At 36.3% G+C, this 6,798-nt stretch overlaps 1 pseudogene; it reads right to left on the bottom strand.

The window, feature by feature from the left end:
- Positions 1-897: 897 nt before the first annotated feature.
- On the bottom strand, positions 898-1,760 carry LOC100983258 (large ribosomal subunit protein eL6-like; annotated as a pseudogene).
- Positions 1,761-6,798: the final 5,038 nt, after the last annotated feature.

Here is a 6,798-nt window from a genome sequence, read left to right as displayed (position 1 = left end):
GGAGGCAGCTCTCATGTGCTCTGTTGTCTTTTTTCACCCTGCTCCTTTAACTATTCTGCACACAAAATGAATTCCAGATTTCTCATACTCCTGGGCTTCAACCCATCTACAGATATTGCCATTTGTCAAAGTTCCTTTAAAATTTGCCTATGAAATTTGTACATCAAGACATACAAATGCTTGTTATAGAGCAAATGTTAAGCCACATCTGATTTGAGCTAAGATGGATGAAGAAAAGCAATGAACCCATTTAGTGTTTGTGATGCTTTTAGGCTTGGCAACTTTAAGAGAAATAAAGTAAAACTAGTTTAATTATTTTGCTAAGTGCAAACCTAAAGTAACTTCCTAAAGTGTGTTTCTAAATTGAGAAGAACTCACCTGGCTTTTTGGTGATAGGCATACCTGTTTATAAATGAGTGATTTCAACATGTGGGTCATAACATATATATGAGAAAGATTCTTTCAATTTTAGAGTGGCTTTTCATTAAAAATATCCTAGCTGGACACCTGTGAAGATTCATAATCCATTATTTATCTTGTACATTTCTATAGTGCCTGTTGCCATAGTAACCTACTCAAACTGAGATATAAGACAATAAACAAATAAGCTTGAAAGACCACTATAGTCACAGATTAACTTGAATCATGAATATTATACTATGATGAATAGGACAGTTGATGATATTCTACTGAAAAAATGATAAATCAAGATTGTAAAGGCTCCTGGAACAACAAACCATAAAGAAAGATTTCTGACAATACTATTGTAAGTGCTATGGGTCCACACAGAAGGTAAAAGTTAAAAAAATGACTGTTTTCACAAAGGAATACTACTCAGCCTTTATTTTTTATTTATTTAAATATGTAAGTTATTTCATTAGGTTCTTCTTAAGGAATTTAGAACACTAATTAGTGAGGATAAATTCCATTCATCAGGGCAAACACAGATCACAGGTAGCCCTGGAGCTGAGGAATAATTTTGAGTTTGGTAAAATTTTTGAGTCCACAGTTTTCCGATCAACTTTGCACTGCTCTGTAATCTCGTATTTCTCTCTTTCTGTGTTGAAGATCTCACCTTCCTGGTGTCTGGGCTTCTGTAGCTTCTTCTTCTTGAAGTAAATGTCAGTAAGATGTTTTTGGATTTTCACATTGCTGACATCAATTTTGGTTGAGGTGGCAATGACACATTTCCAACGTGCTCTTTGTAGAGGAACTCGATCGAGGACCAGAGGTCCAGTCATAAGTAACAGGTCACTAGCCAACTACTTCAAGAAAACCACCCTGTTGCCTCTGTGGCACCTAGTGAGGATGATCAGAATGGTCCCACGGGTGATGCTGGCTCACAGTTTTCTCACGTGCTGACTGAAGGGATTTTTGACATGGCTCAAAGTCTTTCGAGTCATATCTTTAGTAGGATAATATCTAGGCCCTTTGAGAAGTTTAACCAACCTGGTACTGCTATTCTTGTTATCATCAATTGGTTTTGCAACAGTTGCAAGAACCTTCTCCTTTTTCTTTTCAACCTTGGATTTAGCGGCAGAGTACTTCCTCTTGTACATGGCCTTTCTGGAATACATGGCAGATTGGGAATATCTGGCAATTCCTTTGACAAGGATAGAGTTTCAGCTGCAATGGGGCTTTCTCCTCTTGGGCTTTTTAGCCTTGAGGGTACCCTTTTTCACCTTGCTACCAGCGTCACACTTCTTAGCTTTGGGTTTCTTCTCCTTAGTATCTGGCTTGTCAACTTTTTCACCTGCCATCATGCAAGATGGGAAAGAGCTATTCAGCCATTATAACGAAGGAAATTCTGTCATTAGTGACAACATGAGTGAATCTAGAGGACATCATGCTAAGTGAAATGAGCCAGGCACAGAAAGACGAGTACCACATGATCTCACTTAAATGTGGAACCTAAAGAAGTAGAATTAACAGAAGCAGAGTAGAATAGTGGGAGAAAATTTTGCAATGTATCCGTCTGACAAACGGCTAATATCCAGAATCTACAAGGAACTTAAACAAATTTACAAGAAAAAAACAACCCCATCAAAAAGTGGGCAAAGGATATGAACAGACATTTCTCAAAAGAAGACATTTATGTGGCCATCAAACATATGAAAAAAAAGTTCATCATCACTGGTCATTAGAGAAATGCAAATCACAACCACAATGAGATACCATCTCACACCAGTTAGAATGGTGATCATTAAAAAGTCAGGAAACAACGGATGCTGGAGAGGATGTGGAGAAATAGTAATGCTTTTACACTATTGGTGGGAGTGTAAATTAGTTCAGCCATTGTGGAAGACAGTGTGGAGATTCCTCAAGGATCTCGAACCAGAAATACCGTTTGACCAAGCAATCCCATTACTGGGTATATACCCAAAGGATTATAAGTCATTCTACTATAAAGACACATGCACACATATGTTTATTGCAGCACTGTTCACAATAGCAAAGACTTGGAACCAACCCAAATGCCTATCAGTGTTACACTGGATGAAGAAAATGTGGCACATATACACCAGGAAATACTATGCAGCCATAAAAGAGGATGAGTTCATGTCCTTTCAGGGACATGGATGAAGCTGGAAACCCATCATTCGCAGCAAACTAACACAGGAACAGAAAACCAATCACTGCATGTTCTCACTCATAAGTGGGAGTTGAACAATGAAAACACATGGGCACAGGGAGGGGAACATCACACGCCAGGGCCTGTCAGAGGGTGCCAGGCAAGGGGAGGGATAGCATTAGGAGAAATACCTAAAGTAGATGATGGGTTGATGGGTGCAGCAAACCAGCATGGCACATGTATACCTATGTAACAAACCTGCATGCTCTGCACATGTATCCCAGAACTTAAAGTAAAAAAAAAAAAAAAAAAAAAAGAATAGTTGTTAGTTACCTGGGGCTGAAAGCAGGGGGAGGGTTGAAGGGAGGGTTGGAGAGATGGTCAAAGGATATGAAATTTCAGTTAGGAAGAGTAAATTCAAGAGATCTATTATACAATATGGTGATTATAATTAATAACAATATATTGTATTCTTGAAAATTGCTAAGAGAGTAGATTTTAAGTGTTCTCACCACAAAAAATAAATGACAGTATGTGAGGTAATGCATATGTTAAATAACTTGATTTTGTCCTTCCACAATGTATAGATCAAAATATGTTGTAAACCATAAATGTATGCAATTTTATCTTGTCAATTAACTATATATAAATATATATGTGCATCTATATGTATGTGTGTGTATATTGTGTGTGTGTATATCTACCTATCTATCTCTCTATCTATCTATATATATATAGATAGAGAGAGAGAGAGAGATAGAGAGAGCTAAAAAAAGTTTGTTTTCTTTGGACACTCTTCCAAAGAACATCAGGACCATTTGGAACTGAAAACGGTAGTCAGAAAATAAGTTAAATAAAAATATAACACACCACTTATTAAAATGGGGAAATTATATTACATCGATAAAAATATGAACATTTAAGATTTGGTAGGGGCCCTTCTGAAGAAATTAGGGAATAACAGAGAGGTATTTATCAAAAGAATTTAAGGTTTTCTAAGTTATAGCATATTTTCATGTCTATAGTAGCCTTCAGTTTGACTAAATTGTAAGGAAAGATTTGTGTTGTTTTTTTCTCTTTCCAATTTGATTTCATTTTATCTAATTTTTTAGCTAATTCTTTTGTTCAAAATGTGTAATAAAAATATTGTGGTACATGTTAGCAATTCCTAGATGTATGTGCCTTGGGTGCATATGGGCATTTAAAGATAAATTACAAAGTTAAAAAGGTAGAAATGATTTTAGAATGTTGCTTAGCATGATGGGTATGAAACTTTCTCAGATCTATAGAAAATTGCTTTTAGGTAGCAGTCACACTATTATAAGCTAAAATTAATATAAACCCCAAAACTCAGGTGAGGAAGGAGTGTTGCTCATTGGTCTGAACCCAGAATTGGGTCATTTCTCCTGGGCTTTAATCCCAGCACTGTGACTATGAGTAAGTCATTTGCATTTTAACCCCATGATGCCTCAGTTTCCAAATTTGTTATACAGAAAAAACACTGACCTAACTCATAAAGCCATGGAGATTTAAAAATGAAATATTACTGCTCTTGGAAAATATGAACTGCAATAATGCTAATTATTATTACAAAAATAAATGCATGTTCATCATGTGGTAATTTAGGCAGAATGAGTTTGGGGAAAGGAGACTCTCAGAGCTCTTTTGTGTCAGTTAAATGAATCCTCTCCATTTAGTTGGCTCTGTAATAGCATTCAGATGACTGGAGGATTTGCAAGTAGTACAGTGATGATGGGGTTAGAGGAATGGAAGAAGATTAAAAACAATTCTCAGTTATATGACTCATATAGATTACAGGACAGCAGTCTAGCTCACTGCAGCACCTTAGTTCCAAGGACCCATAACATCTGAATCCAGAACTCATAAGCAGTTGAGACAACCTGTAGAGAATCAGTTTAACCAATTGCATCAGTCCCACAGCCAATTAGTCACATTGACATGGCCTCTATAAGCATCCCACCAAATCTAACATACATAGGAGGCCAATGAGCTTGTTATCACAACTTTAAAATTAATTTCTTCTTGCACGACGTCTTGCTAATTAGAACTATTATGCCAATCTTTTAATTACACTTTCAACACTTTATGCAGGACAGTGACTCAAGATAGACAGAGACAGCATATCAAACTGGCAATTGAGACATTCATGGGTTCTGCCTCACTTATCTCCGCTTCAGCCAAATATTTATATTATCATTGTTATTATATTGCATGGTAGATGTACATGGGGTTTTGTAGATGCTAGGATAGAGATTCCATTGCTTCCTGGAAGGAGCATAGAACAAGCTGGTCATGAAACAGTAGAGAATTTAAGTGGATATCAGTTTTAAAAAGCATAGACTGATGCTGTCAGAACAATTTGGGTGCATGAAGAGATGACTTCAGAAATAGACACCTAAGAATTTCCTCCAAATTAATGGGTGACCAAAAAAATAATTAGGGCAGGGTTGTATTAAAGAAGCATGGGGAAACTTATGAGAAAATATTTGTTGCATATATACAATATGCCATAACATAGTGAGAAAACATTTAATTCATCTGTTTCAAGGGCTATTTTAAAGTTATCTTTAAAAATTTTCTGATTGAAAGGTTTTTTTTTCTTTCTTTAAATCAGTGGCTGAAATCATATGAGATTGGTTTTGCCTCTAACTTTTCTCTTTCCTTGTCATCCTTCACTGCGTTGGCAGAATGACCTAGGTCTGAAAATACAAATATATCAAAGGATATTATAGTACCTGACAGCTTCTCTTTGTCAATTTGTGAAAGTTTGGTAACCATTTTGAAAGGATATTTCATGAGAATGAGAACCCAACCATCGGGTCATCTTTCCTTGGTCTGCATCTTATCCCCTGGCCATGCCTCATATTGCCCCACTTTCATGCCATTGCTTATACGGCTTCCACCATCATCTTCATACCAGCCTTGCAGCTCTTCCAAAGACAACATCCTCTTCAGAGTCTAGACTAAGTTCATTCCCCTGGCTTAACAGAATTTATTAATGGTAGCCCAATTTTAGCCAATTTAAATCTTTTAGGGAGCAGGCAGGGTAAAATTTATGACTGAAATCATGTGTCTTAGTCGGCAAGGGCTGCCAGAACAAAATACCATAGACTGGGTGAATTAAACAAGTAAAGTTTATTTTCTCAGTTTTGGAAGCTGGGAAGTTTGAGATCGGGGTGCCAGTGTATTCTGGCTTATGGACAGCCATCTTTGCACTGTGTGCTCACAGGGACTTTCCTCAGCTTGTGCAGATAAAGAAAGATCTCTCTGTCCTCCTCTTCTTATGAGACCACCAATCTAATCAAATTAGGACTCCATCTTTATGACTTAGTTTAACCTTAATGACATTCTAAAAGCTGTATCCTCAAATATAGTCACATTGGGGGTTAGGGCTTCAATGCAGGAATTGACAGGGCTTGGGGGGTGCAATTCAGTTCATAGCAGCATGTCTCTGGTTTGGAAAGTAAACATCTACTGTTTAGTAACATCTTTTTTTATTGGGCACATCTTTTTCTTTTTAAATTAAAAATAACTCATTATTTTTCCTATTAGAAGAAAACTCATGTTATTAAAGGTACATAAAATGAAAGTAAGCCAAAAGAAGGAAACAACGATGGTCATCCCACTGTCCAAATCAACTACTAAGACTTTGCTTTTTGCATTTCCAGACATTTTTCAGTGTATACCGTCATACTTTTAAAAACTGGAATCATATTATGTATGCTATGTATACTTTTTAAATAACCTGACTTTTCATCATTAAATATTCATGTACAACATTTTAAAGGCTGCAGAGTATTTCATTGCATGAATAAACTGTAACTTATAGAGCAATTTTCCTTTTTATATTAATTTATAATTATTACAAACATGAATATCTTACTACATCCATTCTTGTCCACTTATTCGATAATATCCTTAAGATAAATTCCTAGGAATTAAATTACTAAGAAAAAGAATGATATGGTTTGAATGTATCCTCCAAAAACTCATGCTGAAACTTAATCTTCAACGTGGTAGTATTGAGACTTGGACCTTTAACAGGTGAGTGAGTCATGAAGACAGATTAATGGATTAATATATTCATGGATTAATGGGTTAATGGATTCATGTGTTGTCATGGGAGGGGAACTAGTGTCTTTATAAGGAGGGAAAGAGAGATCTGAGTTGGCATGCTAGCACACTTAGCCACCTCACTTTGTGAT

Source organism: Pan paniscus, chromosome X, assembly GCF_029289425.2.
Source record: "Pan paniscus chromosome X, NHGRI_mPanPan1-v2.0_pri, whole genome shotgun sequence".
In the NCBI taxonomy this organism is placed as follows: Eukaryota; Metazoa; Chordata; class Mammalia; order Primates; family Hominidae; genus Pan; species Pan paniscus.
Note: the sequence above shows the minus strand (reverse complement) of the source record. Positions and strands in the feature narration are given on the sequence as shown.